We start from the raw sequence: 19,201 nt of genomic DNA on the forward strand, positions 1-19,201 counted from the left end.
GGGACTAAATACTGAAAGTAATGCATTACATTTTCTAAAAGTACTTTGTAGTAGATTTTTATCAACACTTAGATACAGAAATACAGTGAAAAAGTGTTAGCCCCCTTCATGTTTTCTTTATGTATATTTGTTCCAATTACATTTTTCATTTTTTTATTATTAGACAAAGTTAACTAGTAGTGTCTCCATTAGCAGTGTATTTAGAGTTAGATAGTACTTGACAGCATCTTGGATGCCACGGTTTTTCTGTGGATTACTTCTGCCTCTTCATGTAAGCCCACAGTGACTTCACGATGCCCAAAACGGACTCCGGGGGGTGATTCCATCTGTTGCAAAACTCCTTGCTCTTCTTGTGGCTTAAATTCAGCCTCTGTCTGTATATTTGCACTCATTTATGGGACACTTTAGCTATTGTGATGGATAAAGGTCTAAACTTTTGCACAGCACCTCATTTCAGTAAGCTGAATTGTAGGCCTGTTCTTCATGTCAGCGTGTCATGCTTTGAGACTCTCTCAAAGCAAATACTTTTAATTATTGTTTTACTTTGTAAAAGATGATTAAGTATACTTTTCTTGGTTCTGGGAACAGGCTCTTACATTCCTCTGGAGATTTATATTTATATCACCTTAATTCTGCACGAGAGCAGTTTATTTGTTTGATTCATGGATGGATTATAGGACAATGGGCCAATTGGCACAGACATGCAAAGGCGTTTCCTTTCTTCCTTCCCACGCGTACAGATATGCATCATTTGTAGGCATTTTGTAAATCTTTTAGTATTTTGCATTAAGTGCTGCTGTTGGTTTAAAAAAATCCGCTTACTCAGCCATTATAATAATGCAGATTTTTAATGAGAGCGTACTGCATTGTAGGAAATGACTGGAATTTATATAGTGCTTTTATATTCTTACTGACCAAGTGGTTTAGACTACAGGTCACAATGCTTTCTTCTTTACGCTGTAAGCACTTTATTTACATTGCATCCACACTCCATTTAGAATCAACAATTACTGCGTGTAGAAACTGTACAAAGGCCCCAGCCAGGGTTTGAACCAGGAGCTTTCTTGCTGTTTGGCAGATGTGAATGACAAACAGCATGAAGAGTGAGTGGACATTCTTAATTTTCACAGAGCTCTTTGAGTTTACAATGGGTTATAGGTTATTTCATTTTAAGGGGACACTATCCTTCTTATTTATTCTCTTTTATTTTTTTCATCATTTCTTCCTTTCTATTAAAATAATCCAGGCTATTGATATGTTTTATCCATTTGTTCTTTTCTTGCACCCACAGTTAGTGGTAGAGAAGACCTCAGGGCTTTGAAATGTGTGATAGATGTGATGGTGTCTGAGTTGTAGTTATTTGCTCCTCTGACTCTTCATTGTAGTTTTCTATACTCTAATTTGCCCAGTGTGTGCCAATAAAGTCAGCTTCTGATCAGTTTACCTCTGTGGTTACTACAGATACTTTAGATCTTTAGCAACTTAAAATAATTCAACCAAAAGACCTAAACAGTGTTAAATTACCATATGTAATCATGCGATTCTGCGCATTACGAATAAAAACTACATACATTTTTACTGCTACCAGAGGAATTAAGAGCGTGCTGCAAATCAAATGCAGTTGCTTAATTGATCATCATCATGTGTGAGGACCTCTATCAAAACAGACGCTTTGGCCACTCTGTAGTGTTCAGGTGTGTGTTGACAAAATGCCACAGTCTTCCCCGGAGTGAACATCGCAGCAAATTCATCCCAAGGTCAGACTGAAATGCTCAGAGACTCCTCAAAAAACCCAAGAGCTACATCTCAAACTCTACAGGCCCCAGTTAGAAGAAGACTGAACAAGTACGGCTTGTTTGGAGGGGTTATCAGGAGAAAGCCTCTTTAAAAAAAAACAAACATGGTGGCACAGCTCAGATTTGAAAAGCTGCATCTGAACAAACCACAAGACTTCTGGAAAAATGTCCTTTGGACAGATGAGACCAAACTGGAGATGTTTAGCCATAATGCACAGTACCAAAGCAGACAAAGCATTTTAGCACAAACACGTCATAATACATGTCAAGCACAGTGGTGGAGAAATGATGATTGGGGATTGTTTCTCTACAAAGTATTCAAGAGTCAAAGAATGTCTGAAAAAGAACAGAACCTAAAGGTTTGTCTACAGCTACTGAATCATGTGGTGTACTTACTTTTTACAGGGCTGTAGTATACAATAAAGCATTAAATGACTCTTTGTCTCCTCTAAATCCCAGAGCCGTCATAGCTACATAGTCTTTACAACCCAAAAGTGTATCTTGGCTATTTAATCAGACTACTCTGAAGCAGGCAGTCCCCTCCACTGCACTGAATGAACTCAGACTGTGCAAACAGTCTAAATATGCCCCCACTGCTTGTGAAAAATGACACACAAACCTGTTTTGGTTTGAGTCTGGAACGATGCAAGTCTGTGGACTAAGGTTTTATGGATTATGCTTATTTTTTTTGTCAGGGATTGTGTGCGAAAAACACGAGGAGGAAGACATGACAGCATCTGCCATCAAACCAGCATCTTTCAGGCAACTAGTCCACTTTTATAATCTCCAAGCTACAACAACAGCAACCCCATAAAGTGCCCACCTGTTATTTCCACAAGCCCAAAATAATACTGCAGGCTAAAGGCAACAGAGAGAATGCAGGGAAACAATAAGATCTGCCTTTGTTTCTAACTAATGATAGAGTACATGAAAGTAATGGCACACGCACACACTTTTAAAATATGTATCTTTGATTTGTGTTACAGCTTTCACATTTCAGCCTAAGGAGGCTCATGCAAAATGTCTGCTGTTTGATATTATCTATAACCAAACTAAAATATTTTCAAATACTGGCACATCTGTTATAATTATTGCATTTTTTTTTTCTATGATAAAATCACAGCTTCATAGGTCTCTAAGATAAGGTCATTGCTCAACTCTAAAAAACACTTCTAACGTCCTCCCTTTTTAATCTTTGGCAAGCTGAACATCCTGGAGAGTCGTCTTTGATGTGCGCCTTAAAAACATCAAATGAAACGGACCAAAGCAGATCAGGGCGTTCATGGTTGCTGCATCATCACTTTATCAGCTACATGTACCTGGAACATAAGGGAAAGAGGGAAAGGGGGAAAAAGTTTGAATGAATTAAATCAGGAACGTGTGTCAGATTTTTCTGTTTTCTGCTCTGCATCAAATAAACCCCATGGCCAGTGATTCATCTGTTTCTGCGACATTTCTTTAAGACGCTTGGCGGTACAGAGGCTCTGCTGGATTTCATTCATCACAGGAGGATGCGCACAGTCGTGCAAGAAAAGGAAAAAATAACCATGATCATCACGTTTATTCTGATAGTTGCTAGTAGTTTCTAATTTAGCAAACATAAAGCCCTTGAGTGTCCAATGAGTTAAAAGAGCATTTTGGTGAAATAGATTTGCTTTTCTTTTCCTGAATCATTTGGAAAAGTGTATTGTGACGCAACACTGCCCAACACTTTATGAACAACATCCCCACCTGGTGGAAAGAGGCCTTAAAAAGCACCACGTCCCGAGGCAATTTTATTTACCTCTATTAAAGCTAGAGCCGCCACATGCTGCGCGGCATTTCATTGATCCAAGTAAAACTGGTTTAGAGCCTCTAAACTGTTTTGTAAATCACTTTCCAAGACTTATTATTTGAGGGTGGACGTGAGGCCCCGGCATTAGGGATGATGCAATGTTTTGTTAGGGCAACAGCAGTAGCCAGAAACCTCTCGATTTTCACAGTCCATCTTCTCACCCATCTATTATGTTGCCAAAAAGCATTTTCCCTTCTGACCTCCAGCCTTGTTTCGAGACGAGGGGACAGACACGGAAAGTCATTATTCAGCCCAGAAACAAAGCGGGAAAAGTTCTCCTCATCCATCAAAGCAACTAAAGATATCTGACACTGTCCTGGGCATGGCTCAGATCAAAGAGGGAGATGCCAACTGTACTCAGGTCCGGCAAATGACTCGCTACCTCGTTCATCCATCATGTTTGAAAAGAAGATAGCAAAAATAATAAAAGCTTTTCAGGTAATGGCTACAGTTAGATATCACCATTAGACATGCCCCCTTGCCTCAAACCTTGTATTAGGCTGTGATTGATGACTTGATCTGAGTGTACATCATAGGATCTGCTTAAAAGTCTTTTTTTTTGTCTGCAGACACACAAAGGCTGATTAATGAGTGCCACGGGAAACTAGTGGTGTTCCTTTGGTGGCTCTGTAGGTGCTCTCTGAAAACAAGATCTGACTGAGTGCAAGCAGGCCACCGTTGGATTAGTTTAAATAATAATTACAATCCCCCGTCTCACCCAAGTGCATGGTAACCGTGGGCAGCACAAAGCCAGAGAAAGCCAAGCAAAGGGTTTAAAATGACAGCTCTGTGCAGAATATAAACTTGTAGCTTTGTGTGGCTGTGCTTGGTCACAAACCAAAGTATTTGAATAAAGTGAAATTCTGCTTCATATTAGCACTAGATGGAAAAAGTCAAAGGATCACCACAGTGGAATTTGAAGTTGTGGACTAGCACCAAAAAAATGTGGCTCTTCATAAAGCAGTGTGCGCACGGCCTCCATATCTGAAAGTCTCTGAAGCTATAAAGAGCTGCTTTTAAGATCTCCTAAAAATGGCTTGACCCTCACGCAACTCATAATCCACAGTGAAGCGCATGAGACTGTAGAGAGCCTCAAACGTCATCAAAATTTAATGGACAGTACGCTAAACACCACCTGAAGCTCCGCCAGCAGAAGCTCTTTGTTGTCCGTAAACTCAAGGTCCTCGCTTTAATCAGCAGCCTGCTCTGTCTGTTTAGATGCCTCACTGAGTCTGTCCTCCTGTCATCATCCTCCGCTGCTCCATCTGCCGTTCCACCACGCTGACAGCCACAGACATTGATTCTAACATTACGAGCTCTTTTAACTCTCAAAGGAGTCAAAGTGGCTTCGGTCGTGCAAATTGAAGCTCTCAATCCAGCGTGCGACCCTGGGTGATCCTTTCAAACACTGTGTCACTCTGCTTAAGTACTGGGATGCAGATGTTGAGTGGCAATTTCCAGGGAAAGCAAAAATATATATTTTTTATATATTAGTCTGTCTGCCAGGAAGTTAAATGCAGTATCTGTAGTAGTGCATGTAGCTGCAAGCCTTAGTATTCACATGTACCCATGCATTATAGTATATTATATCCTGTTCTGTATGTATGTTGCAGGGGAGTGCCTCTCCATTCAGCTCCACTTGCTCTAAAATCACTGGGAGTCATTATGCACTTTATGCATGTGATTGCACTTTAAATCCATACAGTTCTAGAAAAACAAAAAACAGAACATCTTAGACATTAGGAAAAAAAAACCCCAACAAGATTTGCTGGGATGTTAATGTAAGTCTGATCGAGACGGAGGAGATGGGACAAGATAAGTGATCAGAGCTGATAAAATGGGATGAGGTGTCTCAGCCCTGAAGGCATTTAGGTGTAGACTTTATCTCTCTATCTCTGCAGAGTACAGTGGTTTCTGCTGCCTAGCCTCAGGTAATAACAGCCAGTATAGCGATGATAGTTTCGATGTACATCAGTTGGTCAGCACCCCCTCGCCCCACCGAAAAACAAAAAGTGAGCTTGGAACTTTAGGCAGGAAAGAAAATGAGGTGAAAAGAAAAAATCTGCGATTGATGTAATACAGGTCGGTGTTTTTTCCTTTTTAATTTGCATGCACGGCACTTATGCATGTTAATCCAGAGGCCTGAAACCATGGGAGCAGTTTAACCTTCATTGACTACGGAGCTTCCTCTGCCTTTGAGGGCCATTGTCCATGTGTCTCTATTATCCTGCTGGTCACGGTTCCCCCCTGCTCTGCTGCCCCCGCTCATATGGGAGATATCTGTAGAATAATTCTACCTGTCTGTTTCTATCGCCTTCTCCCTGCTTCTCTCCCCCTCCTTCCTCCCCCTCTCCATGAATGACCTTTCTGCGTTCCTCTCCAGCTGACCTTGGTGTCCTGTCAGATCGTTCCTTTCCTCCATCTCGCACTACTAGCCTCTACGTACCACCGCCCCCTTAAACAACCCCATGCTCTTCATTTCTACCCCCCACTGACTGCTTCTTTTGCTTCTTTCCTCCATGTCCCTTAGATCCGCCCCCTAGATCACTTTCCTTCCCTCTCTCCTCCCCTCTCCTCCTCTCACTGTCTCCTCTCTTCGCTCTCTGCAGCCGTACATACTCTGCTTTTTAATTAGACCGACTCACTAGCTCCACCTCCCCCTACCTCCTACTCTCCATCCCACACTCCTTCTCCCCCAGCCTCTCTTCGCTCCCCTCCCTCCTTTTGCTTACAAGGAGACAGGGGGCTTGCATGGCGACATGGAGAGGAGGTCATGATGAAGAGATGCAGAGAGAAAAGGCGAGAGAGCAAAAAAGGAGCAGGACGGGGAGAACTGAGAGGAGCATCTGAGACGATAACTGCCTGTTTGCTCACTCTTGCCTTCTTACTCCCCCTCCTGTCCTTTCACTTCCACACACAGAACAAACGCTCAGACAACTAGGTAGGCACAGCGGAGCTGAAAGCTGTGAGGGATGGATAAAAGGGTTCCCACGTGAAAGGCATGAATCTACGAGAAAAGAGGAGGGTGAAATAGAGGAAGACACAACCAGAGAGGAGGAGGAGGAGAGAGAGAGAGAGAGAGAGAGAGAGAGAAAGAGGTGAGCTGGAGAGGAAAGGGAGACAAGAGAGGAGCAGATGGACTCTGCACAGAGGAAGGGGAACGGTGCGAAGCTCACTGAGAAGCAGTGACAGAGGTGGGAATTAAAAAAAAAAAAAAGCAAACATGAATGCCAGAGGGATGGAAGAATGGGAGGAAGCGACGTGAAGGAATAGCTTGGGAAGAGGGAGCGAGCACTTGTGGGAAGACAACACAGAAGGAAAACAGGAAGAGAGAGAGAGAGATGAGGTATGTGTGACTCAGTTCTGTGTCCTGATGGAAGATAGTACAGCAATCTCATCAGCAGCCTTCTTGCAGCATCACCATAGAGATGGAGAGTTAGGCAAATCAGAGAAGAGGTGAGATTTAAAAAGCAGCGTACAAGTGTCTGTGTTGATTGCGTGCAGTGGACGTTGGCAGCGAGGACATATTTGACTTATTGTTTTGTTTTGGCTCCCATCAGCCCGCTGAATGGTCCTCGCATGCGTGCACACACGTGCCTGCATACATTTTGTTTACATACTCGGCAGGTGTGTGTGTGTGTGTGTGTGTGTGTGTGTGTGCACATATTCCAGCAGTGGGGGTGTGCCCCTGCTGATTTGTGAGTGTGAGTGTGTGTGAGAAATCTAGTGATTTCTGGATTTTTGCTTTACTGCAGGTGTGGGAGTCATTTACTGATACTGGGCAGCTTTATGAGAAGCTTACAGAGTGAGAAGCTCAGATTGGTTTGTCGGTGGTGTGGCGTTGCAGGTTCCAGCAGCGTGCTTTCATTGCACATTTGTCATGAGCAGGATTGTGTGTGTGTGTGTGTGCATGTGTGAGTGTGTGAGTGTTTGGAGCTATGCACAGAAAGTTTAAGGAGGAGGCTCTGAATGGGGGAATTCCATTTGTATGGATCTGTGTGTGTGTGTGTGTGTGTTTATTTATGCACGCGTACACGCGTGTGTGTGCTGCTCTGGCAACATGAGCATTTCAATTTCAATCATATTAACATGCTTCAGTAATCTTCTCACACATGTGAGAGTAATTGTTTCTCATAGTTTGCATATGTGTTTGCATCCGTCACTGAAGCAATCTTGTCACTGGCGCAATCTTGTCACTGGCGCGCATGAAACAATCCCAGCCGTACACGTACTCTTTCGCGTGGGTGCGCACACACACACACACACACCTCCACGTGCACGTGCGCAGGTGCAGATTCGTGCGCCCGCTTTTTCCTGTGTGAAGAAACGCTGTGCTGTTAATCCCGACTGTTGTCGCGCAACTCTTTCCCCCTTGTTCTCTCCCTCCTTCTGCGCTGCACCACTGTATCGCTCCCTTTCATCTCATCTCTCATCTCTAAAGAGGTCAGATATTGCTGTCTCTCAGCTCTTCCGTCTAGCACTTTTTTTTTTCTTTTAGCACATTGCTTTTAAAAGAAAGAATCTGTCATCTATCTGCGTCACTTCATTTTCTGTCTTTGCCCAGGAGAAGTTAACGTGTCCTTTTCTTTTATTCTTAATTTCATTTATGCACTTGGAGAATATGCCTATCTGCGGGCCAGGTGTTTCCACTGGACTGACAGCATGCTGGCTTCATAGGTAACACACTATGATGTACTCTTGGGACATTAGTTTGGACAGCAACGTCGCAGCCTGGCAGAGAGTAACCCCCCCAGGGGAGTGGACTGTGCTGCATACGTGTAACATGCTGCTGTGCACTGGACATGTCCGTCTGACCACGAGTTACGAGGTGTTTGTAACCCTGGTTAACATAGCTAACAACAAATAAAAGCCTGTTAGTAAAAACAGTCATAAGAAATATATTACAGGTGATAAATAGTCAATAAATAGATCATAATGGTTAGAAAATTCATTAAAAACATCAGCAATGATATAATTCATGGTATAGGATTTCATTTGTGTTTAAAAACATGTTAAAAGGGTACAGAACTTGCTAATTCATGGTGTTTTATGTTAATTCAGGTAAAATGGCTAAAATATGTGTTGAGACTCTTATTGTGAAAGGGCACGCTGCAGCGTGACTCCTGTGATTAGCCACACCCAATCGGGTTGTTCCTTCTTTTTGATGCTCGAGAGGGAGAAATGCAGACATTCCTTGCAGAGCTGCTGCTTAAATGAGTGAAAAAATAGTAAAAAATAAGCCAAAAATCTACTTAAAGCCATTTTTGTACTCTGGAGAATGTATTTTTGTTTTTCCGACCTGTCCTTGCCTTGGTGACGTTGTGAACATAACCGAACGGGACTTGGTGAGTTCAGAAATTGTCTTTTATTTCATGCAAGAAATTTTTGTTGTATTATATTGCTCATTTCATGCAAATGGAGAGCCAAGGTAGCAGATTTATGTTGTTTTATGTTAAAAACGGTGGATTCGTGCTTAAACGACACACAGGCTGCAGTTCAAAGGCCTTTGACGGTGTTTCAGCGCGCCATATTGGCATCACCTCATTTACGGCTAAATAAGCTAGAAAAAACGGACTTTTACTGTTATTTAAGGGCTACCCGTGTGTTATTTTCGAATGTTTATGCACTTTATTTTGTTGTTATGGTAGGCCATTAAGGTTTGGATCGGGAAATGCTGAGCTAGAATCGGAGTTTGATCCGCTGAGCGAGAAACAAGATGGCGAGCCGCCCACGGACCCATTGAACTGTACCGAGCAGGAAAAAGGAAAACGCCCCCTGCTGGACGTTGAGCTCTTTCGCTGATAAAACTGGTAGGATTAATCCATACACCTCTGCAAAAGAACAGCGGACTTTTCAAAGCACTGGATAATCATTCGGAGCAATTCCAGGATTAATAGTTAAAGGACACAAAGAAAACTTTCTTTTGTTTGTTTAAGGGATTTATTCAGCCTTTTGCTGAATTGTTTTCAGTTTTACATTTATTTATTTATTTTTGTAATTTATTTTGGTCAACCTTACATTTTAATGCTGTAATGGTGTTAATGGAAGTGTAAATAATTTTGTTGGGTTAAAACAAAATAAGAACTGGTTGAGAATTTAAAGGTGAACCTAGACCAAGATTAAATTAAATCTTGGGCCTAAAGAACTGAACTTGATTTAAAATAACACAGTGTTAATGCAAATAGATCAAAGGATAAACTTGAACTTAGAACTTGAAATAAATAAAACAATAACCTAGGTTGAGAATAACATCCTTCTAAAGCCAAATAAAAGGTTTTGAGATAAATAGGATGAACTAACAGAACATACTGAACTAAGAAGGGGAAAGAAAACATCTTGTTTTCCTTAAATGTGTGATGTTGAATGTTTTATGTAATGTGTCTATAACTGTCTATTCTCTGTCTTCACAAAATAATAAGCCGGCAATTTAAACGTATTTACTGGTCTGTGGTCTTTATTACATGCTACGCTCATTACTGCTCTAGTAGTCGAACCTAACTGGTCCTAGTATACTGTAACGACTCCAGAAGTGTTACAGAAGTGGCGAGCCAGCCAGGAGCAGTAATTGATCCCTCAAGTTTTTTTTCTGACCCAGACCTCAAAAATAGGCCAAGTCCGGCAAAATGGAAATAGTTGACAGAGAAAATGTTAAAATCCCAAACTCAGTTATTGTTAGTGGGATTACAGGCACAGACGCTGATGAAGCTTTAAAAGACTTTTTAAGCAGATATGGTCGAACAGCAAGAACCCTTAAGATAGATGACCCTAAGTCTTCTTACCACAAAAATGCTATTGTAGAGTATGAGAGTGGATCTGCTCTGTCGACACTTGAACCCTTACTACCCTACACACTTGAATGTCCGAATGAAGTCACTTATCAGATACGAGCCCTGTCACCTGAGTACATCGCAGCTGTTACCAACGTCGCCACCAACAGTTTTTTCAATGAACTGCAAAGCATTGCTAGACTTAGTGGCAAATCTTTTGAAGCTGTTCTGCATGAACACCTTTCCCAATGTGCTCAGTCAGTCACACACAGCACAGAAGCTCCTACCCCAGATGCACATAGTGAACTAACAACCCAAGTACAAGCAAATGACCAACCTATCCAAAGTGAAACTGCAGAACTGATCAAAGCTATATATGCATCAGCGATTCTGAGTCAGTCAACCAGACACAACCAGATCTACAAACTACCATTCCACAGAGCTTTATAACACACCCTGATGTGCAAAAGGTTGTAGTAGAGCACATAGTGCGAAGTGAAGCTCTTGTCTCACCAGTGAGCGCCTCCTTCCGCCTCAGAAATTTTTCAGGCAAACTGCCCTGTCCTAGTCATGAGGTGGACTTTGATACATGGCGCCACAGTGTAGAGCTCATACTTCACGATCCCAATCTGTCTGACTTGCAACGCTCACGGAAAATCGTACACAGTCTTGTACCGCCTGCTGCCAACGTGGTGAAACCTCTGGGCCCTGAAGCCTTGCCCTCAGCTTATCTTGAACTACTCCATTCAGCTTTTGGCACTGTGGAGGATGGCGACGAGCTTTTCGCCAAATTCCTCAACACATTACAAGATGCAGGTGAAAAGCCTTCACACTACCTCCATCGCTTGCAAACAGCTCTCTCAAAAGCTCTGAAAAGAGGCGGTGTCATAGCTAGTGAAGCAGACCGACACCTTCTGCGTCAATTCTGTCGGGGGTGTTGGGATAATGCCTTGTTAACAGATCTTCAGCTCGAAAAGAAAAAAGATAAACCCCCCTCATTCACCGAGCTGCTGCTACAGTTGAGAGTGGAAGAGGACAAGCATACTGCAAAAGAAAGCCGAATGAAAAAACATTTTGCTGCCACCAGGCCAAAAGTAGCCTCTCACTCTATTGCTGCAAATGCTGACTTTCCTGCGCTCACCATGCAAGACGATCTCACTGAAATGCGAACACAAATAACTGCGCTGCAGAGTGAACTGACAAGATTGAAACCCCAGAAAGTAGACCCACCAGTAGATGCTCAAAAGGATTTGGTCACAGAATTAAAGGCACAAATCAGTCAGCTTCAAAGCCATCTCGCAACATTAACCCCGAACCCTCCTAGGAAAAAGTCTAACCCTCCAAAAGCTACTGCTAAGACCAACTCTCAAGTACCCGAACGAACCCTTTTGACATCCCAAGCTGCGAAGAGTAGGCCCAGGCCTGGTTACTGCTACCAGTGCGGCGAAGACGGCCATATTGCCTCTGTGTGCCCAAATGACCCAAACCCGTCTTTAGTCACTGACAAAAGGAAACAGTTGAAAGAAAAACAGTTGCTGTGGGATAGACAAAACAAGCAAACACAGCCTTTAAACTAAAGGGAGCCCTCATTGCGGGACAAATGGGTGCTACGGACAAAACTAGTCCCACCGAACCTTCACATAAACCCAAAAAACGATTCTCAAACAATAAATCAGCCACTGTGAAACTACCCAAGGGTCTAATTGGAGCTAAGTACACTGCTCAAGTGAAAATCAATGATCAAGCTTGCAACTGCCTTCTTGATACCGGATCGCAAGTGACCACAGTGTCCCGATCGTTCTATGAAAACAATCTTGCAGACCTTGAAATCCATCCAATACAGGACCTGCTAGAAGTCGAAGCTGCAAATGGTCAGAATGTTCCATATTCAGGCTATATTTGTGTCGACATTACCTTTCCAAAGAACTGTTTTGGTACTGAACTTACTGTGTCTTCTCTTGCATTAATTGTTCCAGACACACGCTCTAGTGTTCAGTCTTCTCTCTTAATTGGCACTAACACTCTTGACCTTGTCTTTGAAAGCCTCTCCTTGGCTAATACAGACCTCAGTATCCTGCCTTATGGTTATAGAGTAGTGCTAAGCGTGTTACAACAAAGACACAAGCAAAAAGAGGACGACAGCCTTGGTCTTGTCACTTTGTCAGGGAAAGAGCCTGAAGTCATTCCTGCAGGCCAAAGTCGAGTCTTAGAGGGTTTAGTCCACGCAAAAACTGAACACTCAGGCGGGTGGGTAGTAGTCGAGACCCCCTCTACATCCTCCTTGCCAGGTGGAGTCTTGGTCACCAACTGTCTACTTACCCTTGCTGAGAAACCCTCACAAAAGCTTCCAGTGGTCCTGCGAAATGAAAGTAAGCATGACATAGTTATCCCTGCGAAAAGTGTCATTGCTGAAATGCATGCTATTCAAGAGATCATACCAAACAGTCAGATCACAGAGCAGTCCAAACAGACTCCCAGCTCAAACCCTGCTGAGCTTAATCTTAACTTTGCTGATTCTCCAGTCCCTGCTGAATGGAAAGAACGAATCACACAAAAGTTAAGTGCTATGTCGGAGGTTTTTGCACTACACGATACAGACTTTGGTTGCACTAACAAAGTAAAACACCAAATCAAACTGAGCGATGAAACCCCTTTTAAGCACAGACCCCGTCCCGTACGACCACAAGATCTTGACGCCGTACGGAGGCATTTGCAGGAGCTAAGCGATGCAGGTGTCATTCGCGAATCCGAGTCGCCATTTTCCTCACTGATAGTGGTGGTAAGGAAGAAGAATGGAGACGTAAGACTCTGTGTAGATTACCGTAAGTTGAATCTGAACACCATCAAAGACGCCTACGCGCTTCCTAACTTGGAAGAAGCGTTCTCCGCCTTGACAGGATCGAAGTGGTTCTCGGTCCTTGACCTCAAAAGTGGGTACTACCAGATTGAGGTCGATGAGGCAGATAAGCACAAAACAGCCTTCGTATGTCCGATGGGGTTCTTTGAGTTCAACCGGATGCCTCAAGGCATAACAAACGCTCCCAGCACATTTCAAAGGCTGATGGAGAAATGTATGGGCGACATCCACCTTAAGGAAGTCCTGGTCTATCTAGACGACCTTATAGTTTACTCCGAAACCCTCGAACAACACGAGACCCGCCTTCTCCATGTGCTTAATCGTCTCAAAGAATACGGTCTGAAGCTATCGCCTGAAAAATGTATGTTTTTTCAGACGTCAGTTCGGTACTTGGGGCACATTGTCTCCCAAAACGGTGTAGAAACAGACCCCGAGAAAGTAGCAGCGTTAAAAACATGGCCAAGTCCCAAGAACTTGAAAGAACTCCGCTCCTTCTTAGGGTTTGCAGGGTATTATAGGCGGTTTATTAAGGACTTTTCTAAGATCGTAAAACCCCTTACCAACCTAACTGCTGGATACCCCCCACTGCGAAAAAACAATAGCTCTAAGTCCAACTACGTCCAATACTTTCAGCCAAAAGCTCCTTTCGGGGAGAGATGGACAGAGAGTTGTCAGAAAGCGTTTGAGACTATTATAGACAAACTGACTTCTGCCCCAATTCTAGGCTTTGCCGATCCCAAGTTGCCTTATGTATTACATACAGATGCAAGCACAATCGGGTTAGGGGCAGCTCTTTATCAAGAGCAGGAGGGAGAGTTGCGAGTAATTGCATACGCAAGTAGAGGACTATCCAAAAGCGAAAGCCGTTATCCTGCTCATAAGCTTGAGTTTCTTGCCCTCAAATGGGCTGTAACGGAAAAGTTTTGTGATTACTTGTATGGCAGTCCTTTCACAGTAATAACTGACAGCAACCCCCTAACTTACATTTTGACCACCGCTAAGTTAGACGCGACGAGCTATCGCTGGTTGTCCGCCCTGTCCTCTTTCGAGTTCCAGCTTAGGTACAGAGCAGGCAAACAAAACATGGACGCAGATGGCCTATCTCGTCGTCCGCATCTCGAGCCATTAAATGACCTTGTCTCCCTGAAGGAACAGGAGCGGATCCGTCAGTTTGTGCAACACCACTTGCCTGGCACCGATCCTTTCACTCACGTTCCCACTCAAGCTGTCAGTGCAATATGTGAGAAACATCTAGTCCAGTCTCTTGACACAGACCATGCTCTCGCCTGCCCACTCGTAACTTCACTGTCTACGTCCGTTGATGCTGTTCCCGACAGTTTCGACCAGTGTGATGCTTTTCCTGTCATTCCAAGCTTGTCAGAAGAAGAGATAAGACAAAGTCAAACAAACGATCCTGCTATCAGTGAAATCATACACCAGCTTGAAACAGGTGAAACATCTCCTCCTACTGTACGCAACGAGATCCCACAACTTAGCATCCTTCTGCGTGAGTTAAACAAACTTGAGTTGCAGAACGGGATTTTGTACAGAAAAAGACAAGTAGGTGAAGAGACACAGTACCAGCTGGTTCTTCCTGAAAGTCTAAGATCTATGGTTTTCAAAAGCCTTCACGATGACATGGGTCATTTTGGTCTTGACCGGACCCTTGATTTAACCAGAACCAGATTTTTCTGGCCAAAAATGGCCTCAGACATAGAGCAAAAGATCAAAAGCTGTAGCAGGTGTGTTTGCAGAAAGACCCTGCCAGAGAGGGCGGCGCCCCTAGTAAACATTCAAGTCACCAGACCTCTAGAGTTGGTGTGTATTGATTTCTTGACAATTGAACCAGATCGCAGCAACACTAAAGATGTCTTAGTTATTACAGATTTCTTTACGAAGTATGCTGTAGCAATGACAACTCCCAACCAAAAGGCTAAAACTGTAGCCAAGGCCCTGTGGGAAAACTTTATAATCCACTACGGTTTTCCCGAGAAGTTGCATAGCGATCAGGGAGCAGACTTTGAGTCAAAAACTATCAAAGAGTTATGCGACCTAGCTGGGATTCAGAAGGTCAGAACTTCACCCTACCATCCCAGGGGAAACCCTGTGGAGAGGTTTAATAGAACCCTGCTAAACATGTTGGGTACACTCAAAGACGAAGACAAGAAACATTGGCGTGACTTTGTTAAGCCACTCGTTCACGCGTATAACTGCACCAAACATGAAAGTACAGGGTTTACGCCGTACGAGTTAATGTTTGGCAGACAGCCTAGGTTACCCATTGATCTTGCCTTCAATGTCCCCCTGAACCATCGCCAGCAGCAATCTCACTCACAGTATGTTAAAGCCCTCAAATCTCACCTTCAGGAGAGCTACCAACTGGCTACCAAAAATGTAAGCAAAGTTGCTGAACGTAACAAAACTAGATATGACAAACATGTAACCGAATCTGTCTTAGGTGTCGGAGATCGCGTGCTTGTAAGGAATGTTCGGATTAGGGGAAAAAACAAATTGGCTGATAAGTGGGAGTCCGTCGTCCACGTGGTTGTAAGCCAAAAAGACAACCTCCCAGTATACACAGTCAAACCCGAGCATCACCAAGGTTCCACTAGAACTCTCCACAGAGACCTTTTGTTACCTTGTGGGTTTTTGCCAACTGCCCCTGAAAATCCTCCAGCAGTCCAAGTAAAGCCTCATCGGCCAAGAACACGTCAACACCCAACAACTGATCCTGATGAACCTGAACTTGAATACCACTCTGAGGAGGATAACTACCCTCTGTATTACCCTCCACTTCCTCCCAAGGAGATCTCAAGGTCGATTGAGGAATACGAGGTAGTTTTTCCTCCCAAGGCTAAGTCAAACCATGCTAATGAGCAACCCAAATCAGACAATTCTCAAGTCTCAGAAGATGTGACAGTGCCTGATATTGCTCAAGAGCACATGGACATGACGGAAACTGTAAATTTACCTGATTGTGGAAACCTACCGGATATGGAAAACTTACCTGAAAATGACAAAATACCTGAAATGGAGAAACCACCTGAAATGGAAAACTTGCCTGAACCTGCAAAGGAAGGAGCTCAAATAACTCCACCAAATGAAAAGGACAATGCATCGGATTCAACGAAAACTAATGATGAGGAAGCAACTCAAACTCACGTGAATGAAACTGAACCTGTAAACAATGAAACTGAAAGAAATGACCCCGAAGCAGAGCAATCAGTCAGAAGATCATCCCGAGAGAGAACAAAGCCCAAGCACTTAACATACCCTCAATTAGGCAACCCTCTTGTTGGCATAGTTCAGTCTTTGTTCCAAAGCTTAAGTGAAGCTGTCACAGGCTCTATTGAAATCCATGATATCCAGGTAGTCTGAGTATGCATTATGCAAAGGGACTTGCATACATTTAAGAGGGGAGGGTGTAACCCTGGTTAACATAGCTAACAACAAATAAAAGCCTGTTAGTAAAAACAGTCATAAGAAATATATTACAGGTGATAAATAGTCAATAAATAGATCATAATGGTTAGAAAATTCATTAAAAACATCAGCAATGATATAATTCATGGTATAGGATTTCATTTGTGTTTAAAAACATGTTAAAAGGGTACAGAACTTGCTAATTCATGGTGTTTTATGTTAATTCAGGTAAAATGGCTAAAATATGTGTTGAGACTCTTATTGTGAAAGGGCACGCTGCAGCGTGACTCCTGTGATTAGCCACACCCAATCGGGTTGTTCCTTCTTTTTGATGCTCGAGAGGGAGAAATGCAGACAGTCCTTGCAGAGCTGCTGCTTAAATGAGTGAAAAAATGGTAAAAAATAAGCCAAAAATCTACTTAAAGCCATTTTTGTACTCTGGAGAATGTATTTTTGTTTTTCCGACCTGTCCTTGCCTTGGTGACGTTGTGAACATAACCGAACGGGACTTGGTGAGTTCAGAAATTGTCTTTTATTTCATGCAAGAAATTTTTGTTGTATTATATTGCTCATTTCATGCAAATGGAGAGCCAAGGTAGCAGATTTATGTTGTTTTATGTTAAAAACGGTGGATTCGTGCTTAAACGACACACAGGCTGCAGTTCAAAGGCCTTTGACGGTGTTTCAGCGCGCCATATTGGCATCACCTCATTTACGGCTAAATAAGCTAGAAAAAACGGACTTTTACTGTTATTTAAGGGCTACCCGTGTGTTATTTTCGAATGTTTATGCACTTTATTTTGTTGTTATGGTAGGCCATTAAGGTTTGGATCGGGAAATGCTGAGCTAGAATCGGAGTTTGATCCGCTGAGCGAGAAACAAGATGGCGAGCCGCCCACGGACCCATTGAACTGTACCGAGCAGGAAAAAGGAAAACGCCCCCTGCTGGACGTTGAGCTCTTTCGCTGATAAAACTGGTAGGATTAATCCATACACCTCTGCAAAAGAACAGCGGACTTTTCAAAGCACTGGATAATCATTCGGAGCAATTCCAGGATTAATAGTTAAAGGACACAAAGAAAACTTTCTTTTGTTTGTTTAAGGGATTTATTCAGCCTTTTGCTGAATTGTTTTCAGTTTTACATTTATTTATTTATTTTTGTAATTTATTTTGGTCAACCTTACATTTTAATGCTGTAATGGTGTTAATGGAAGTGTAAATAATTTTGTTGGGTTAAAACAAAATAAGAACTGGTTGAGAATTTAAAGGTGAACCTAGACCAAGATTAAATTAAATCTTGGGCCTAAAGAACTGAACTTGATTTAAAATAACACAGTGTTAATGCAAATAGATCAAAGGATAAACTTGAACTTAGAACTTGAAATAAATAAAACAATAACCTAGGTTGAGAATAACATCCTTCTAAAGCCAAATAAAAGGTTTTGAGATAAATAGGATGAACTAACAGAACATACTGAACTAAGAAGGGGAAAGAAAACATCTTGTTTTCCTTAAATGTGTGATGTTGAATGTTTTATGTAATGTGTCTATAACTGTCTATTCTCTGTCTTCACAAAATAATAAGCCGGCAATTTAAACGTATTTACTGGTCTGTGGTCTTTATTACATGCTACGCTCATTACTGCTCTAGTAGTCGAACCTAACTGGTCCTAGTATACTGTAACGACTCCAGAAGTGTTACATGTTGCTGAATTCACACAGAGACCTTGGGAACCTTGGAAATCTGTGGCACAGAGTGGCGAGGAGACGTGAACAGTAGAAGAAACAAACTGAAGCAGCCAGCGAAGCAAGACAATTGGGCTTGCAGAATGAGCACAAGGAAGAACAATGTTTACTCTGGCTTTCTTTCACAGACACCCAAACATTCTCAAATTTGCTCACAGTTGGCTAAGTATGCTTATCACCATCCACTGGCCTACATATAGGGATTTCATATTAGGCAGAGGATTTTGGTTAAAAGAGGACAGATGGAACAAATCATTTCTGGCACTCGCGCTCGGAAAGATAGAGGTAATCCAGCCATCCTTGAAGAAAGCTGGAACAAGTAGAGTGTCCTCTTTAGTAAGAAGCTGGTGAGAAACTTTGCGAGATAACATATTATGCATGTTTGAATGACTTTTTAAAGTCATGAAGGCGTCAGGAGAAGCGAAAGTATTTGCCACCTGAGGTGTGCAGAGCATCGCAATAAAGCACTTTAAATCACTGTGGTACAGATCTGTTATTAAATACAATTTTAAGAGTGTTCTGCACTGAAACTCAAAAATGTTCCATTTATGACACAAATTCAAAGACTTACTGCTTCAAAACAAACCTGCTTTTCCAAATTAAGACGTGTGTGTATGTGTGTGTGGTGGTGGTGATGGGGGGGCTAACGGTATTACCAGGCCAGAATCTCATGGTTATGCCAAACACTGTGAGGTGAATAATGATTGTTTTCTTGTCGCTTGGGAACAGCAGAAGCATGTAGTAAGCACAGCTTGGCCTTCGGGTCTGAAAAGCAGA

General features: G+C 42.7%; 1 protein-coding gene across 2 annotated transcripts in view; it reads left to right on the forward strand.

Moving 5' to 3' along the window:
- The first annotated feature begins 6,390 nt into the window (after positions 1 to 6,390).
- Positions 6,391 to 19,201, forward strand: part of LOC308390708 (uncharacterized protein) — a 55,324-nt gene continuing 42,513 nt past the window's right edge. For both annotated transcript variants that reach the window (XM_080872959.1, XM_080872960.1), the window contains exon 1: positions 6,391 to 6,976. The gene's annotated coding sequence lies outside the window, so the exon portion shown is untranslated. The remainder of the gene's footprint in view (positions 6,977 to 19,201) is intronic.

This window comes from Rhamphochromis sp. 'chilingali' (genome assembly GCF_963969265.1).
Source record: "Rhamphochromis sp. 'chilingali' genome assembly, chromosome: 2".
NCBI lineage: Eukaryota > Metazoa > Chordata > Actinopteri > Cichliformes > Cichlidae > Rhamphochromis > Rhamphochromis sp. 'chilingali'.